Raw genomic sequence first — 17,178 nt, 5'->3', positions numbered from 1 at the left:
GACCCTAGTTCCAGTCGCGCGTAATCTCGAACGACCCGTCTGAAAAAAAAAATTAGTGTGACACAAGGACTTCCCAGGAGGTCACCCATCCGAGTACTACTCTCACCCAAGCACACTTAACTACGAAGTTCTGGTGGGATCCGATGCATTAGTGCTGGTATGATCGCACCTGTTTAATTTCGCGCTGCAAATACATAAACTCCTTCCCCTTACTTCCCCCTCCCGTCATTTGTTTCCTTGTGCGTGCGCACTGCACCTCTCGTTCTCTTTCAAATATCAAGTAAAATGCCACGGCGCTGTGACTCACATTTGCGAATAAGTCTGCGGACCATATTTAAAGTCGCGCGTTACGTCAAACGACACATCTGAAAAAAAAAAAATGGGTACAACACGAGAACTTCCCAGGAAGTAACCCATCATTGTACTACTTTCGCCAAAGCACACTTAACTGCGGAGTTCTGATAAGATCCGGTGCATTTGTGTTGGTGTGACCGTACCTGTTTAATTTCGAGCTGAAAATACATACACTCCTTCTTCCCTCCTCCCCTCCCATCATTTGTTTCCTTGTGCGTTCACACTGGACCTCTCATTCTCGTTCTAATATCGATTAAAATGCCCCTGATTCTTGACTCACATTTGCGTATAAACCAGCGGACCTTAGTTCCAGTCGCGCGTAACGTCGAACAACCAATCTGAAAAAAAATTGTTGCGATACGAGAACTTCCCAAGAGGTCACCCACCCGAGTACTACTCTCGCCCAAGCACACTTAACTGCAGAGTTCTGATGGGATCCAGTGCATTAGTGCTGGCATGATGCCACTTGTTTAATTTTGCACTTTAAATACATACACTCCTTCTCTATTCTTCCTCCTTCCGTCATTTGTTTCCTTTTGCGTGCGCACTGCACCTCCCGTACTCGTTCTAATATCAAGTAAAATGCCACGGCGCCGTGACTCACATTTGCGAATAAACCTGCGGACCATAAATCAAGTCGCGCGTAAAGTCGAAAGAATCATCTGCAAAAAGATAGGTGCAACACGAGGACCTCCCAAGAAAATGGGTGAAATATAAGGACTTCGCAGGAGGTCACCCATCCGAGTACTTTTCTCGCCCAAGCACCCTTAACTGCGGAGGTCTGATAGAATCCATTGCATTAGTGCTGGTATGATCCCTCATGTTTCATTCTGCACTGCAAATACATACACTCTGCATTTCTCTTTCTCGTTCTAATATCAAGTAATATACCCCGGCACCGTGACTCATCTTTGCAAATGAACCAGTGGTTTATAATTCTATTCACGCGTAACGTCTAACAACCCATCCGAAAAAAAATAGGTGCAACACGAGGGCTTCCCAAGTGGTCACCCATCCGAGTACTATGCTCGCCCAAGCACACTTAACTGCAGAGTTCTGATGGGATCCGGAGCTTTAGTGCTGGTATGATCGCACCTGTTTACTTTCGCGCTGCAAATACATACACTCCTTCTCCTTTCTTCCCCCTCCTGTCATTTGTTTCCTTGTGCGTTCACACTGCACCTCTCATTCTCGTTCTAATATCGATTAAAATGCCCCTGCTTCTTGACTCACATTTGCGTATAAACCAGCGGACCCTAGTTCCAGTCGCGCGTAACGTCGAACAACCCGTCTGAAAAAAAATTGTTGTGACACGAGGACTTCCCAAGAGGTCACTCATCCGAGTACTACTCTCGCCCAAGCACGCTTAACTGCAGAGTTCTGATGGGATCCGGTGCATTAGTGGTGGTATGATCGCACCGGTTTAATTTCGTGCTGCAAATACATAAACTCCTTCCCATTTCTTCCCCCTCCCGTCATTTGTTTCCTTGTGCGTGCGCACTGCACCTTCCGTGCTCGTTCTAATATCAAGTAAAATGCTACGGTGCCGTGACTCACATTTGCGAATAAACCTGAGGACCATAATTCAAGTCGCGCATATCGTCGAAAGAATCATTTGCAAAAAAATCGGTGCAACACGAGGACTTCCTAAGAAAATGGGTGAAATATAAGGACTTCGCAGGAGGTCACCCATCCAAGTGCTACTCTCGCCCAAGCACCCTTAACTTGCGGAGTTCTGATAGAATCCGTTGCATTGGTGCTGGTATGATAGCTCATGTTTCATTCTGGGCTGCAAATACATACACTTTTTCTCCCTCCATCCCCCCTCCCGTCATTTGTTTCCTTGTGCGTGCACTCTACATCTCTCTTTCTCGTTCTAATATAGATTAAAATGCCCCTGTTTATTGACTCACATTTGCGTATGAACCAGTGGACTCTAGTTCCAGTCGCGCGTAACGTCGAACGACCTGTCTGAAAAAAAAAATTAGTGCGACAAGAGGACTTCCCAGGAGGTCACCCATCCGAGTACTACTCTCGCCCAAGCACACTTAACTGCAGAATTCTGATGGGATCTGGTGCATTAGTGCTGGTATGATCGGACCTGTTTAATTTTGCGCTGCAAATACATAAACTCCTTTTCCTTTCTTCCCCCTCCCGTCATTTGTTTCCTTGTGCGTGCGCACTGCACCTCGCGTTCTCGTTCAAATATCAAGTAAAATGCCACGGCGCTGTGACTCACATTTGCGAATAAATCTGCGGACCATAATTAAAGTCGCGCGTAACGTCGAACGGCAGATCTGAAAAAAAAAAATGGGTGCAACACGAGAACTTCCCAGGAGGTAACCCATCATTGTACTACTTTCGCCAAAGCACACTTAACTGCGGAGTTATAATGGGATCCGTTGCATTTGTGCTGGTATGATCGCACCCATTTAATTCCGCGCTGCAAATACATAAACTCCTTCTCATTTCTTCCCCCTCCCATCTTTTATTTCCTTGTGCGTGCGCACTGCACCTCCCGTGCTCGTTCTAATATCAAGTAAAATGCTACGGTGCCGTGACTCACATTTACGAATATCAAGTCGCACGTATCGTCGAAAGAATCATCTACAAAAAAATGGGTGCAACACGAGGACTTCTTAAGAAAATGGGTGAAATATAAGGACTTCGCAGAAGGTCACCCATCCTAGTGCTTCTCTCGCCCAAGCACCCATAACTTGCGGAGTTCTGATATAATCCGTTGCATTGGTGCTGGTATGATTGCTCATGTTTCATTCCGCTCTGCAAATACATACACTTTTTCTCCCTCCATCCCCCCTCCCGTCATTTGTTTCCTTGTGCGTGCACTCTGCATCTCTCTTTCTCGTTCTAATATCAATTAAAATGCCCCTGCTTCTTGACTCATATTTGCGTATAAACCAGTGGACCCTAGTTCTAGTCGCGCGTAACGTCGAACGACCCGTCTGAAAAAAAAAGTTAGTGCGACACGAGGACTTCCTAGGAGGTCACCCATCCGAGTACTACTCTCTCCTAAGCACACTTAAATGCGGAGTTCTGATGGGATCCGGTGCATTAGTGCTGGTATGATCGCAGCTGATTAATTTTGCGCTACAAATACATAAACTCATTCCCCTTTCTTCCCCCTCCCGTCATTTGTTTCCTTGTGCGTGCGCACTGCACCTCCCGTGCTCGTTCTAATATCAAGTAAAATGCTACGGTGCCGTGACTCACATTTGCGAATAAACCTGAGGACCATAATTCAACTCGCGCGTATCGTCGAAAGAATTATCTGCAAAAAAATGGGTGCAACACGAGGACTTCCTAAGAAAATGGGTGAAATATAAGGACTTCGCAGGAGGTAACCCATGCTAGTACTACTCTCGCCCAAGCACCCTTACCTACGGAGTTCTGATAGAATCCGTTGCATTCGTGCTGGTATGATCGCACCTGTTTCATTTCGTGCTGAAAATACATACACTCATTCTCCTTCCCTCCCCCTCCCATCAATTGTTTCCTTGTGCGTTCACACTGCACCTCTCCTTCTCGTTCTAATATCGATTAAAATGCCCCTGCTTCTTGACTCACATTTGCGTATAAACCAATGGACCCTAGTTCCAGTCGCGTGTAACGTCGAACGACCCGTCTGAAAAAAAAAATTAGTGCGACACGAGGACTTCCAAGGATGTCACCCATCCGAGTACTACTCTCGCCCAAGCACACTTAATTGCGGAGTTCTAATGGGATCCGTAGCATAGTGCTGGTATGATCGCACCTGTTTAATTTCGCACTGCAAATACATAAACTCCTTCTCATTTCTTCCCCCTCCCGTCATTTGTTTCCTTGTGCGTGCGCACTGCACCTCTCGTTCTCGTTCAAATATCAAGTAAAATGCCACGGCGCCGTGACTCATATTTGTGAATAAGTCTGCGGACCATAATTAAAGTCGCGTGTAACGTAGAACGGCACATCTGAAAAAAAGAAAATAGGTGAAACACGAGAACTTCCCAGGAGGTAACCCATCATTGTACTACTTTCGCCAAAGCACACTTAACTGCGGAGTTCTGATGGGATCCGGTGAATTTGTGCTGGTGTGACCGCACCTGTTTAATTTCGTGCTGAAAATGCATACACTCCTTCTTCCCTCCCCCCCTCCCATCATTTGTTTCCTTGTGCGTTCACACTGCACCTCTCCTTCTCGTTCTAATATCGATTAAAATGCCCCTGATTCTTGACTCACATTTGCATATAAACCAGCGGACCATAGTTCCAGTCGCGCGTAACGTCGAACGACCCATCTGAAAAAAATTATTGCGATACGAGGACTTCCCAAGAGGTCATCCATCCGAGTACTACTCTCAACCAAGCACACTTAACTGCAGAGTTCTGATGGGATCCGGTGCATTAGTGCTGGTATGATGCCACTTGTTTAATTTTGCACTTCAAATACATACACTCCTTCTCTTTTCTTCCTCCTCCCGTCATTTGTTTCCTTGTGCGTGCGCACTGCACCTCCCGTACTCGTTCTAATATCAAGTAAAATGCCACGGCGCCGTGACTCACATTTGCGAATAAACCTGCGGACCATTCCCCCTCCCATCAATTGTTTCCTTGTGCGTTCACACTACACCTCTCCTCCTCGTTCTAATATCGATTAAAATGACCCTGCTTCTTGACTCACATTTGCGTATAAACCAGCGGACCCCAGTTCCAGTCGCGCGTAACTACGAACGACCCGTCTGGAAAAAAATTGGTGCGACACGAGGACTTCCCAGGAGGTCACCCATCCGAGTACTACTCTCGCCCAAGCACACTTAACTGCGGACTTTTGATGGGATCTGGTGCATTAGTGCTGATATGATCGCACCCGTTTAATTTCGCGCTGCAAATACATAAACTCCTTCTCCTTTCTTCCCCCTCCCGTCATTTGTTTCCTTGTGCGTGCACACTGCACCTCCCGTGCTCGTTCTAATATCAAGTAAAATGCTACGGTGCCGTGACTCACATTTGCGAATAAAGCTGAGGACCATAATTCAACTCGCGCGTATCGTCGAAAGAATTATCTGCAAAAAAATGGGTGCAACACGAGGACTTCCTAAGAAAATGGGTGAAATATAAGGACTTCGCAGGAGGTCACCCATCCTAGTGCAACTCTCGCCCAAGCACCCTTAACTTGCGGACTTCTGATATAATCCGTTGCATTGGAGCTGGTATGATTGCTCATGTTTCATTCTGCGCTGCATACACTTTTTCTCCCTCCATCCCCCCTCCCGTCATTTGTTTCCATGTGCGTGCACTCTGAATCTCTCCTTCTCGTTCTAATATCGATTAAAATGCCCCTGTTTCTTGACTCATATTTGCGTATAAACCAGTGGACCCTAGTTCCAGTCGCACGTAACGTCGAACGACCCGTTTGAAAAAAAGAATTAGTGCGACACGAGGACTTCCCAGGAGGTCACCCATTCGAGTACTAATCTCGCCCAAGCACACTTAACTGCATAGTTTTAATGGAATCCGGTGCATTAGTGCTGGTATGATCGCACCTGTTTAATTTCACGCTGCAAATACATAAAATCCTTCTCTTTTCTTCCCCCTTCCGTCATTTGTTTCCTTGTACGTGCGCAATGCACCTTACGTTCTCATTCAAATATCAAGTAAAATGCCACGGCGCCGTGACTCACATTTGCGAATAAACCTGAGGACCATAATTCAACTCGCGCGTAATGTCGAAAGAATCATCTGCAAAAAAATGGGTGAAATATAAGGACTTCGCAGGAGGTAACCCATGCTAGTACTACTCTCGCCCAAGCACCATTACCTACGGAGTTCTGATAGAATCCAAAGCATTGGTGCTGGTATGATCGCACCTGTTTCATTTCATGCTGAAAATACATACACTCCTTCTCCTTCCCTCCCCCTCCCATCAATTGTTTCATTGTGCGTTCACACTGCCCCTGCTTCTTGACTCACATTTGCGTATAAACCAGCGAACCATAGTTCCAGTCGCGCGTAACGTCGAACGACCCGTCTGAAAAAAAATTGGTGCGACACAAGGACTTCCCAAGAGATCACCCATCCGAGTACTACTCTCGGCCAAGCAAACTTAACTGTAGAGTTCTGATGGGATCCAGTGCATTAGTGCTGGTATGATCGCACCCGTTTAATTCCGCGCTGCAAATACATAAACTCCTTCTCCTTTCTTCCCCCTCCCGTCATTTCTTTCCTTGTGCGTGCGCACTGCACCTCCCGTGCTCATTCTAATATCAAGTAAAATACTACGGTGTCGTGACTCACATTTGCGAATTAACTTGAGGACCATAATTCAAGTTGCGCGTAACGTCGAAAGAATCATCTGTTAAAAAATGGGTGCAACACGAGGACTTCACAAGAAAATGGGTGAAATATAAGGATTTCGCAGGAGGTAACCCATGCTAGTACTACTCTCGCCCAAGCACCTTACCTACGGAGTTCTGATAGAATCCGATGCATTAGTACTGGTATGATCGCACCTGTTTCATTTCGTGCTGAAAATACATACACTCTTTCTCCTTCCCTCCCCCTCCCGTCATTTGTTTCCTTGTGCGTGCACTCTGAATCTCTCCTTCTCGTTCTAATATCGATTAAAATGCCCCCTCTTTCTTGACTCACATTTGCGTATAAACCAGGGGACCCTAGTTGCAGTCGCACATAACGTCGAACGACCCGTCTGAAAAAAAAAAATTAAGGCGACACGAGGACTTCCCAGGAGGTCACCCATCCGGGTACTACTCTCGCCCAAGCACCTTTAACTTGCGGAGTTCTGATAGAATCCGTTGCATTGGTGCTGGTATGATTGCTCATGTTTCATTCTGTGCTGCAAATACATATACTTTCTCTACCTCCATCCCCCCTCCCGTCATTTGTTTCCTTGTGCGTGCACTCTGCATCTCTCTTTCTCGTTCTAATATCGATTAAAATGCTCCTGCTTCTTGACTCACATTTGCGTATAAACCAGTGGACCCTTGTTCCAGTCGCGCGTAACGTCGAACGACCCGTCTAAAAAAAAAATTAGTGCGACACGAGGATTTCCCAAGAGGTAACCCATTCGAGTACTACTCTCGCCCAAGCATACTTAACTGCGGAGTTCTGATGGGATCCGGTGCATTATTGCTGGTATGATCGAACCTGTTTAATTTCGCTGCAAATACATAACTCCTTCTCCTTTATTCCACCTCCCGTCATTTGTTTTCTTGTGCGTGCGCACTGCACCTCTCGTTCTCGCTCAAATATCAAGTAAAATGCCACGGCGCCGTGACTCACATTTGCGAATAAATCTGCGGACCATAATTAAGGTCGCGCGTAAGGTCGAACGGCACATCTGAAAAAAAGAAAATGGGTGCAACACGAGAACTTCCAAGGAGGTAACCCATCATTATACTACTTTCGCCAAAGGACACTTAACTGCGGAGTTCTGATAGAATCCGTTGCATTAGTGCTGGTATGATCCCTCATGTTTCATTCTGCACTGCAAATACATACACACTTTCTCCTCCCATCCCCCCTCCCGTCATTTGTTTCCTTGTGCGTGCACTCTGCATCTCTCTTTCTCGTTCTAATATCAAGTAATATGCCCCCGCACTGTGACTAACATTTGTAAATGAACCAGCGGTTTATAATTCCATTCGCGCGTAACGTCGAACAAGCAATCCGAAAAAAAATAGGTACAACACGAGGGCTTCCCAAGTGGTCACCTATCCGAGTACTACTCTCGCCCAAGCACACTTAACTGCGGAGTTCTGATGGGATCCGAGGCTTTAGTGCTGGTATGATCGCACCTGTTTAATTTCGCGCTGCAAATACATACATTCCTTCTCCTTTCTTCCCCCTCCAGTCATTTGTATCCTTGTGCGTTAACACTTCACCTCTCATTCTCGTTCTAATATCGATTAAAATTCCCCTGCTTATAGACTCACATTTGCGTATAAACCAGCGGACCCTAGTTCCAGACGCGCCTAACGTCGAATGACCCGTCTGAAAAAAAATTGGTGCGACACAAGGACTTCCCAGGAGGTCACCCATCCGAGTACAAATCTCGCTTCAGCACACTTAACTGCGGAGTTCTGATGGTATCTGGTGCATTTGTGCTGGTATGATCGCACCCGTTTAATTTTGCGCTACAAATACATAAACTCATTCCCCTTTCTTCCCCCTCCCGTCATTTGTTTCCTTGTGCGTGCGCACTACACCTCCCGTTCTCGTTCTAATATCAAGTAAAATGCCACGGCGCCGTGACTCACATTTGCGAGTAAACCTGAGGACCATAATTCAAGTCGCGCGTAACGTCGAAAGAATTATCTGCAAAAAAATGGGTGCAACACGAGGACTTCACAAGAAAATGGGTGAAATATAAGGACTTTGCAGGAGGTAAACCATGCTAGTACTACTCTCGCCCAAGCACCCTTACCTACGGAGTTCTGATAGAATCCGTTGCATTAGTGCTGGTATGATCCCTCATGTTTCATTCTGCACTGCAAATACATACACTCTTTCTCCTTCCATCCCCCCTCCGGTCATTTGTTTCCTTGTGCGTGCACTCTGCATCTCTCTTTCTCGTTCTAATATCAAGTAATATGCCCCGGCACCGTGACTCACCTTTGCAAATGAACCAGCAGTTTATAATTCCATTCGCGCGTAACGTCGAACAACCCATCCGAAAAAAAATTGGTGCAACACGAGGGCTTCCCAAGTGGTCACCCATCCGAGTACTACTCTCGCCCAAGCACAATTAACTACGGAGTTCTGATGGGATTCGGAGCTTTAGTGCTGGTATAATCGGACTTGTTTAATTTCACGCTGCAAATACATACACTCCTTCTCCTTTCTTCCCCCTCCCGTCATTTGTTTCCTTGTGCGTTCACACTTCACCTCTCATTCTCGTTCTAATATCGATTAAAATGCCCCTGCTTCTTGACTCAGATTTGCGTATAAACCAGCGGACCCTAGTTCCAGACATGCGTAACGTTGAACGACCCGTCTGAAAAAAAAATTGGTGCGACACGAGGACTTCCCAGGAGGTTATCCATCCGAGTACTAATCTCGCCCAAGCACACATAACTGTGGAGTTCTGATGGATCCGGTGCATTAGTGCTGGTATGATCGCACCTGTTTAATTTCGCGCTACAAATACATAAACTCATTCCCCTCTCTTCCCCCTCCCGTCATTTGTTTCCTTGTGCGTGCGCACTGAACCTCCCGTTCTCGTTCTAATATCAAGTAAAATGCCACGGCGCCGTGACTCACATTTGTGAATAAATCTGAGGACCATAATTTAAGTCGCGCGTAACGTCGAAAGAATCATCTGCAAAAAAATAGGTGCAACACGAGGACTTCCTAAGAAAATGGGTGAAATATAAGGACTTCGCAGGAGGTCACCCATCCGAGTACTTTTCTTGGCCAAGCACCCTTAACTGCGGAGTTCTGATAGAATACGTTGCATTAGTGCTGGTATGAACCCTCATGTTTCATTCTGCACTGCAAATACATACACTCTTTCTCCTCCCATCCCCCCTCCCGTCATTTGTTTCTTTGTGTGTGCACTCTACATCTCTCTTTCTCGTTCTAATATCAAGTAATATGCCCCGGCACAGTGACTCACCTTTGCAAATGAACCAGCGGTTTATAATTCTATTCGCGCGTAACGTCGAACAACCCATCCGAAAAAAATAGGTGCAACGCGAGGGCTTCCCAAGTTGTCACCCATCCGAGTACTACTCTCGCCCAAGCACACTTAAGTGCGGAGTTCTGATGGGATCCGGGTCTTTAGAGCTGGTATGATCGCACCTGTTTAATTTCGCGCTGCAAATACATACACTCCTCCTTTCTTCCCCCTCCGGTCAATTGTTTCCTTGTGCGTTCACACTGCACCTCTTCTTCTCGTTCTAATATCAGTTAAAATGCCCCTGCTTCTTGACTCACACTCGCGTATAAACCAGTAGACCCTAGTTCCAGTCGCGCGTAACGTCGAACGACCCGTCTGAAAAAAATTGGTGCGACACGAGGACTTCCAAGGAGGTCACCCATCCGAGTACTACTCTCGCCCAAGCACACTTAACTGCGGAGTTCTGATGGGATCCGGTGCATTAGTGCTGGTATGATCGCACCCGTTTACTTTCGCGCTGCAAATACATAAATTCCTTCTCCTTTCTTCCCCCTCCCGTCATTTGTTTCCTTGTGTGTGCGCACTGCACCTCCCGTGCTCGTTCTAATATCAAGTAAAATGCTACGGTGCCGTGACTCACATTTGCGAATAAACCTGAGGACCATAATTCAAGTCGCGCGTAACGTCGAAAGAATCATCTGCAAAAAAATGGGTGCAACACGAGGACTTCCTAAGAAAATAGGTGAAATATAAGGACTTCGCATGAGGTCACCCATCCTAGTGCTACTCTCGCCCAAGCACCCTTAACTTGCGGAGTTCTGATAGAATCCGTTGCATTGGTGCTGGTATGATTGCTCATGTTTCATTCTACGCTGCAAATACATACACTCTTTCTCCCTCCATCCCATCTCCCGTTATTTGTTTCCTTGTGTGTGCACTCTGCATCTCTCCTTCTTGTTCTAATATCAACTAAAATGCCCTGGTATCATGACTCACCTTTGCGAATGAACCAGCGGTTTATAATTGCATTCGCGCGTAACGTCGAATGATCGATCTGAAAAAAAAATGGGTGCAACACCAGTACTTCCCAGGAGGTCACCCATCCGAGTACTACTCTCGCCCAAGCACACTTAATTGCAGAGTTCTGATGGGATCCGGTGTATTAGTTCTGGTTTGATCGCACCCGTTTAAGTTCGCGCTGCAAATACATAAACTACTTCTCCGTTCTTCCCCCTCCCGTCATTTGTTTCCTTGTGCGTGCGCACTGCACCTCTCGTTCTCGTTCAAATATCAAGTAAAATGCCACAGCACCGTGACTCACATTTGCGAATAAATCTGCGGACCATAATTAAAGTCGCGCGTAACGTCGAACGGCACATCTGAAAAAAAGAAAATGGGTGCAACACGAGAACTTCCCAGGAGGTAACCCATCATTGTACTACTTTCGTCAAAGCACACTTAACTGCGGAGTTCTGATGGGATTCGGTGCATTTGTGCTGGTGTGAGCGCACCTGTTTAATTTCGGGCATAAAATACATACACTCCTTCTTCCCTCCCCCCCTCCCATCATTTGTTTCCTTGTGCATTCACACTGCACCTCTCATTCTCGTTCTAATATCGATTAAAATGCCCCAGATTCTTGACTCACATTTGCGTATAAACCAGCGGATTGTAGTTCCAGTCGCGCTTAACGTCGAACGACCCGTCTGATAAAAAATTGGTGCGACACGAGGACTTCCCAAGAGGTCACCCATCCAAGTACTACTCTCGCCCAAGCACACTTAACTGCGGAGTTCTGATGGAATCCGGTGCATTAGTGCTGGTATGACCGCACCCGTTTAATTCCGCGCTGCAAATACATAAACTCATTCTCCTTTCTTCACCCTCCCATCATTTGTTTCCTTGTGCGTGCGCACTGCACCTCTCGTTCTCGTTCAAATATCAAGTAAAATACCACGGCGTCGTGACTCACATTTGCGAATAAATCTGCGGACCATAATTAAAGTCGCGCGTAACGTCGAACGACACATCTGAAAAAAAGAAAATGGGTGCAACACGAGAACTTCCCAGGAGGTAACCCATCATTGTACTACTTTCGCCAAAGCACACTTAACTGCGGAGTTCTGATGGGATCCGGTGCATTTGTGCTGGTGTGACCACACCTGTTTAATTTCGTGCTGAAAATACATACACTCCTTCTTCCCTCTCCCCTCCCATCATTTGTTTCCTTGTGCGTTCACACTGCACCTCTCCTTCTCGTTCTAATATTGATTAAAATGCCCCTGATTCTTGACTCACATTTGCGTATAAACCAGCGGACCATAGTTCCAGTCGCGCCTAACGTCGAACGACCCATCTGAAAAGAAATTGTTGCGATACGAGGACTTCCCAAGAGGTCACCCATCCGAGTACTACTCTCGCCCAAGCACACTTAACTGCAGAGTTCTGATGGGATCCAGTGCAGTAGTGCTGGTATGATGCCACTTGTTTAATTTTGTGCTTCAAATACATACACACATTCTCGTTTCTTCCACATCCCATCATTTGTTTCCTTGTGCGTGCGCACTGCACCTCCGGTACTCGTTCTAATATCAAGTAAAATGCCACGGCACCGTGACTCACATTTGCGAATAAACCTGCGGACCATAAATCAAGTCGCGCAAAACGTCGAAAGAATCATCTGTAAAAAGACGGGTGCAACACGAGGACTTCCCAAGAAAGTGGGTGAAATATAAGGACTTCGCAGGAGGTCACCCATCCGAGAACTTTTTTCGCCCAAGCACCATTAACTGCGGAGTTCTGATAGAATCCGTTGTATTAGTGCTGGTATGATCCCTCATGTTTCATTCTGCACTGCAAATACATACACTCTTTCTCCTTCCATCCCCCTTCCCGTCATTTGTTTCCTTGTGCGTGCACTCTGCATCTCTCTTTCTCGTTCTAATATCAAGTAATATGCCCCGGCATCGTGACTCACCTTTGTAAATGAACCAGCGGTTTATAATTCCATTCGCGCGTAACATCGAACAACCCATCCGAAAAAAAATAGGTGCAACACGAGGGCTTCCCAGGTGGTGACCCATCCGAGTAATACTTTCGCCCAAGCACACTTAACTGCAGAGTTCTGATGGGATCCGGAGCTTTAGTGCTGGTATGATCGCACCTGTTTAATTTCGTGCTGCAAATACATACAGTCCTTCTCATTTCTTCCCCCTCCCGTCATTTGTTTCCTTGTGCGTTCACACTTCACCTCTCATTCTCGTTCTAATATCGATTAAAATGCCCCTGCTTCTTGACTCACACTTGCGTATAAACAAGCGGACCCTAGTTCCAGACGCGTGTAACGTCGAACGACCCGTTTGAAAAAAAATTGGTGCGACACGAGGACTTCCCAGGAGGTCACCAATCCGAGTACTAATCTCGCCCAAGCACATTTAACTGCAGAGTTCTGATGGTATCCGGTGCATTAGTAGTGGTATGATCGCACCTGTTTAATTTCGCGCTGCAAATACATAAACTCCTTCCCCTTTCTTCCCCCTCCCGTCATTTGTTTCTTTGTGCGTGCGCACTGCACCTCCCGTGCTCGTTCTAATATCAAGTAAAATGCTACAGCGCCGTGACTCACATTTGCGAATAAACCTGATGACCATAATTCAAGTCGCGCGTAACATCGAAAGAATCATCTGCAAAAAAATGGGTGCAACACGAGGACTTCACAAGAAAATGGGTGAAATATAAGGACTTCGCAGGAGGCAACCCATGCTAGTACTACTCTCGCCCAAGCACCCTTACCTACGGAGTTCTGATAGAATCCGTTGCATTAGTGCTGGTATGATCGCACCTGTTTCATTTCACGCTGCAAATACATACACTCCTTCTCCTTTCTTCCCCCTCCCGTTATTTGTTTCCTTGTGCGTGCGCACTACACCTCTCGTTCTCGTTCAAATATCAAGTAAAATGCCACAGCACCGTGACTCACATTTGCGAATAAACCTGCGGACCATAATTAAAGCGCGCATAACGTCGAACGGCACATTTGAAAAAAAGAAAATGGGTGCAACACGAGAACTTCCCAGGAGGTAACCCATCATTGTACTACTTTCGCCAAAGCACACTTAACTGCGGAGTTCTGATGGGATCCGGTGCATTTGTGCTGGTGTGACCGCACTTGTTTAATTTCGTGCTGAAAATACATACACTCCTTCTTCCCTCCCCCCCTCCCATCATTTGTTTCCTTGTGCGTTCACACTGCACCTCTCCTTCTCGTTCTAATATCGATTAAAAAGTCCCTGATTCTTGACTCACATTTGCGTATAAACAAGCGGACCATAATTAAAGTCGCGAGTAACGTCGAACGGCACATCTGAAAAAAAGAAAATGGGTGCAACACGAGAACTTCCCAGGAGGTAACCCATGCTAGTACTACTCTCGCCCAAGCACCCTTACCTACGGAGTTCTGATCGAATCTGTTGCATTAGTGCTGGTATGATCGCACCCGTTTAATTCTGCGCTGCAAATACATACACTTTTTCTCCTTCCATCCCCCCTCCCGTCATTTGTTTCCTTGTGCGTGCGCACTGCACCTCCCGTGCTCGTTCTAATATAAAGTAAAATGCTACGGTGCCGTGACTCACATTTGCGAATAAACCTGAGGACCATAATTCAAGTCGCGCGTATCGTCGAAAGAATCATCTGCAAAAAAATGGGTGCAACACAAGGACTTCCTAAGAAAATGGGTGAAATATAAGGACTTCGCAGGAGGTCACCCATCCTAGTGCTACTCTCGCCCAAGCACCCTTAACTTGCGGAGTTCTGATAGAATCCGTTGCATTGGTGCTGGTATGATTGCTCATGTTTCATTCTGCGCTGCAAATACATACACTTTTTCTCCCTCCATCCCCCCTCCCGTCATTTGTTTCCTTGTGCGTGCGCACTGCACCTCTCGTTCTCGTTCAAATATCAAGTAAAATGCCACGGCGCCGTGACTCACATTTGCGAATAAATCTGCGGACCATAATTAAAGTCGCGCGTAACGTCGAACGGCACATCTGAAAAAAAGAAAATGGGTGCAACACGAGAACTTCCCTGGAGGTAACCTATCATTGTACTACTTTCGCCAAAGCACACTTAACTGCGGAGTTATGATGGGATCCGGTGCATTTGTGCTGGTGTGACCGCACCTGTTTAATTTCGTGCTGAAAATACATACACTCCTTCTTCCCTCCTCCCCTCCCATCATTTGTTTCCTTGTGCGTTCACACTGCACCTCTCCTTCTCGTTCTAATATCGATTAAAATGCCACTGATTCTTGACTCACATTTGCGTATAAACCAGCGGACCATAGTTCCAGTCGCGCGTAACGTCGAACGACCCATATGAAAAAAAATTGCTGCGATACGAGGACTTCACAAGAGGTCACCCATCTAGTACTACTCTCGCGAAAGCACACTTAACTGCAGAGTTCTGATGGGATCCAGTGCATTAGTGCTGGTATGATGCCACTTGTTTAATTTTGCGCTTCAAATACATATACTCCCTCTCTATTCTTCCTCATCCCGTTATTTGTTTCCTTGTGCGTGCGCACTGCACCTCCCGTACTCGTTCTAATATCAAGTAAAATGCAACGGCGCCGTGACTCACATTTGCCAATAAACCTGCGGACCATAAATCAAGTCGCGCGTAACGTCGAAAGAATCATCTGCAAAAAGATGGGTGTAACACGAGGACCACCCAAGAAAATGGGTGAAATATAAGGACTTCGCAGGAGGTCACCCATCCAAGTACTTTTCTCGCCCAAGCACCCTTATCTGCGGAGTTCTGATAGAATCCGTTGCATTAGTGCTGGTATGATCCCTCATGTTTCATTATGCACTGTAGATACATACACTCTTTCTCCTCCCATCCACCCACCCGTCATTTGTTACCTTGTGCGTGCACTCTGCACCTCTCTTTCTCGTTCTAATATCAAGTAATATGCCCCGGCACAGTGAATCACCTTTGCAAGTGAACCAGCGGTTTATAATTCCATTTGCGCGTAACGTCGAACAACCCATCCGAAAAAAATAGGTGCAACGCGAGGGCTTCCCAAGTTGTCACCCATCCGAGTACTACTCTCACCCAAGCACACTTAAGTGCGGAGTTCTGATGGGATCCAGGGCTTTAGTGCTGGTATGATCGCACCTGTTTAATTTCGCGTTGCAAATACATACACTCCTTCTCCTTTCTTCCCCCTCCGGTCATTTGTTTCCTTGTGCGTGCGCACTACACCTCCCGTTCTCGTTCTAATATCGATTAAAATGCTACAGCGCCGTGACTCACATTTGCGAATAAACCTGAGGACCATAATTCAAGTCGCGCGTAACGTCGAAAGAATTATCTACAAAAAAATGGGTGCAACACGAGGACTTCACAAGAAAATGGGTTAAATACAAAGACTTCGCAGGAGGTAACCCATGCAAGTATTACTCTCGCCCAAGCACCCTTACCTACGGAGTTCTGATAGAATCCGTTGCATTAGTGCTGGTATGATCGCACCTGTTTCATTTCGTGCTGAAAATACATGCACTCCATCTCCTTCCCTCCCCCTCCCATCAATTGTTTCCTTGTGCGTGCACTCTGCATCTCTCATTCTCGTTTTAATATCGATTAAAATGTCCCTGCTTCTTGACTCACATTTGCGTATAAACCAGCGGACCCTAGTTCCAGTCGCGCGTAACGTCGAACGACCCGTCTGGAAAAAAATTAGTGCGACACGAGGACTTCTCAGGATGTCACCCATCCGAGTACAGCTCTCGCCCAAGCACACTTAACTGCGGAGTTTTGATGGGATCCAGTGCATTAGTACTGGTATGATCGCACATGTTTAATTTCGCACTGCAAATACATAAACTCCTTCTCCTTTCTTCCCACTCCCTTCATTTGTTTCCTTGTGCGTGCGCACTGCACCTCTCGTTCTCGTTCAAATATCAAGTAAAATGCCACGGCGACGTGACTCACATTTGCGAATAAATCTGCGAACCATAATTAAAGTCGCGCGTAACGTCGAACGGCACATCTGAAAAAAAGAAAATGGGTGCAACACCAGAACTTCCGAGGAGGTAACCCATCATTGTACTACTTTTGCCAAAGCACACTTAATTGCGGAGTTCTGATGGGATCCGGTGCATTTGTGCTGGTGTGACCGCACCTGT

General features: G+C 46.4%; 3 non-coding genes and 32 pseudogenes across 3 annotated transcripts; all 35 read right to left on the bottom strand.

Annotated features, from left to right (window-relative positions):
* Nucleotides 1-52: 52 nt before the first annotated feature.
* LOC148251117 (5S ribosomal RNA) lies at nucleotides 53-171 on the bottom strand (annotated as a pseudogene).
* A 209-nt stretch (nucleotides 172-380) lies between these two features.
* On the bottom strand, nucleotides 381-499 carry LOC148251116 (5S ribosomal RNA; annotated as a pseudogene).
* A 204-nt stretch (nucleotides 500-703) lies between these two features.
* Nucleotides 704-821, bottom strand: LOC148251115 (5S ribosomal RNA; annotated as a pseudogene).
* Nucleotides 822-1,332: 511 nt separating this feature from the next.
* On the bottom strand, nucleotides 1,333-1,451 carry LOC148251114 (5S ribosomal RNA). The gene has a single exon (XR_015815061.1). It is a non-coding gene; the product is annotated as a 5S ribosomal RNA (ribosomal RNA).
* Nucleotides 1,452-1,656: 205 nt separating this feature from the next.
* Nucleotides 1,657-1,775, bottom strand: LOC148251113 (5S ribosomal RNA; annotated as a pseudogene).
* Nucleotides 1,776-2,338: 563 nt separating this feature from the next.
* On the bottom strand, nucleotides 2,339-2,457 carry LOC148251112 (5S ribosomal RNA; annotated as a pseudogene).
* A 208-nt stretch (nucleotides 2,458-2,665) lies between these two features.
* Nucleotides 2,666-2,784, bottom strand: LOC148251111 (5S ribosomal RNA; annotated as a pseudogene).
* Nucleotides 2,785-3,330: 546 nt separating this feature from the next.
* On the bottom strand, nucleotides 3,331-3,449 carry LOC148251110 (5S ribosomal RNA; annotated as a pseudogene).
* A 561-nt stretch (nucleotides 3,450-4,010) lies between these two features.
* LOC148251109 (5S ribosomal RNA) lies at nucleotides 4,011-4,128 on the bottom strand (annotated as a pseudogene).
* Nucleotides 4,129-4,337: 209 nt separating this feature from the next.
* On the bottom strand, nucleotides 4,338-4,456 carry LOC148251108 (5S ribosomal RNA; annotated as a pseudogene).
* A 203-nt stretch (nucleotides 4,457-4,659) lies between these two features.
* On the bottom strand, nucleotides 4,660-4,777 carry LOC148251107 (5S ribosomal RNA; annotated as a pseudogene).
* Nucleotides 4,778-5,101: 324 nt separating this feature from the next.
* Nucleotides 5,102-5,220, bottom strand: LOC148251106 (5S ribosomal RNA; annotated as a pseudogene).
* Nucleotides 5,221-5,777: 557 nt separating this feature from the next.
* LOC148251105 (5S ribosomal RNA) lies at nucleotides 5,778-5,896 on the bottom strand (annotated as a pseudogene).
* A 494-nt stretch (nucleotides 5,897-6,390) lies between these two features.
* Nucleotides 6,391-6,509, bottom strand: LOC148251104 (5S ribosomal RNA; annotated as a pseudogene).
* Nucleotides 6,510-7,071: 562 nt separating this feature from the next.
* LOC148251103 (5S ribosomal RNA) lies at nucleotides 7,072-7,191 on the bottom strand (annotated as a pseudogene).
* Nucleotides 7,192-7,398: 207 nt separating this feature from the next.
* LOC148251102 (5S ribosomal RNA) lies at nucleotides 7,399-7,517 on the bottom strand (annotated as a pseudogene).
* A 531-nt stretch (nucleotides 7,518-8,048) lies between these two features.
* On the bottom strand, nucleotides 8,049-8,167 carry LOC148251101 (5S ribosomal RNA; annotated as a pseudogene).
* Nucleotides 8,168-8,372: 205 nt separating this feature from the next.
* On the bottom strand, nucleotides 8,373-8,491 carry LOC148251100 (5S ribosomal RNA; annotated as a pseudogene).
* A 560-nt stretch (nucleotides 8,492-9,051) lies between these two features.
* Nucleotides 9,052-9,170, bottom strand: LOC148251099 (5S ribosomal RNA; annotated as a pseudogene).
* A 206-nt stretch (nucleotides 9,171-9,376) lies between these two features.
* On the bottom strand, nucleotides 9,377-9,494 carry LOC148251098 (5S ribosomal RNA; annotated as a pseudogene).
* Nucleotides 9,495-10,053: 559 nt separating this feature from the next.
* Nucleotides 10,054-10,172, bottom strand: LOC148251097 (5S ribosomal RNA; annotated as a pseudogene).
* A 201-nt stretch (nucleotides 10,173-10,373) lies between these two features.
* LOC148251096 (5S ribosomal RNA) lies at nucleotides 10,374-10,492 on the bottom strand. The gene has a single exon (XR_015814425.1). It is a non-coding gene; the product is annotated as a 5S ribosomal RNA (ribosomal RNA).
* A 562-nt stretch (nucleotides 10,493-11,054) lies between these two features.
* On the bottom strand, nucleotides 11,055-11,173 carry LOC148251095 (5S ribosomal RNA; annotated as a pseudogene).
* A 209-nt stretch (nucleotides 11,174-11,382) lies between these two features.
* Nucleotides 11,383-11,501, bottom strand: LOC148251094 (5S ribosomal RNA; annotated as a pseudogene).
* A 204-nt stretch (nucleotides 11,502-11,705) lies between these two features.
* Nucleotides 11,706-11,824, bottom strand: LOC148251093 (5S ribosomal RNA). Its single transcript, XR_015814549.1, has one exon. It is a non-coding gene; the product is annotated as a 5S ribosomal RNA (ribosomal RNA).
* Nucleotides 11,825-12,033: 209 nt separating this feature from the next.
* On the bottom strand, nucleotides 12,034-12,152 carry LOC148251092 (5S ribosomal RNA; annotated as a pseudogene).
* Nucleotides 12,153-12,355: 203 nt separating this feature from the next.
* Nucleotides 12,356-12,473, bottom strand: LOC148251091 (5S ribosomal RNA; annotated as a pseudogene).
* A 561-nt stretch (nucleotides 12,474-13,034) lies between these two features.
* On the bottom strand, nucleotides 13,035-13,153 carry LOC148251090 (5S ribosomal RNA; annotated as a pseudogene).
* A 205-nt stretch (nucleotides 13,154-13,358) lies between these two features.
* Nucleotides 13,359-13,477, bottom strand: LOC148251089 (5S ribosomal RNA; annotated as a pseudogene).
* Nucleotides 13,478-14,039: 562 nt separating this feature from the next.
* On the bottom strand, nucleotides 14,040-14,158 carry LOC148251088 (5S ribosomal RNA; annotated as a pseudogene).
* Nucleotides 14,159-14,366: 208 nt separating this feature from the next.
* On the bottom strand, nucleotides 14,367-14,485 carry LOC148251087 (5S ribosomal RNA; annotated as a pseudogene).
* A 566-nt stretch (nucleotides 14,486-15,051) lies between these two features.
* LOC148251086 (5S ribosomal RNA) lies at nucleotides 15,052-15,170 on the bottom strand (annotated as a pseudogene).
* Nucleotides 15,171-16,051: 881 nt separating this feature from the next.
* On the bottom strand, nucleotides 16,052-16,170 carry LOC148251085 (5S ribosomal RNA; annotated as a pseudogene).
* Nucleotides 16,171-16,729: 559 nt separating this feature from the next.
* LOC148251084 (5S ribosomal RNA) lies at nucleotides 16,730-16,848 on the bottom strand (annotated as a pseudogene).
* A 209-nt stretch (nucleotides 16,849-17,057) lies between these two features.
* LOC148251083 (5S ribosomal RNA) lies at nucleotides 17,058-17,176 on the bottom strand (annotated as a pseudogene).
* Nucleotides 17,177-17,178: the final 2 nt, after the last annotated feature.

Source organism: Carica papaya, chromosome 8 (genome assembly GCF_054855325.1).
Source record: "Carica papaya isolate Zhongbai chromosome 8, ASM5485532v1, whole genome shotgun sequence".
NCBI lineage: Eukaryota > Viridiplantae > Streptophyta > Magnoliopsida > Brassicales > Caricaceae > Carica > Carica papaya.
Note: the sequence above shows the minus strand (reverse complement) of the source record. Positions and strands in the feature narration are given on the sequence as shown.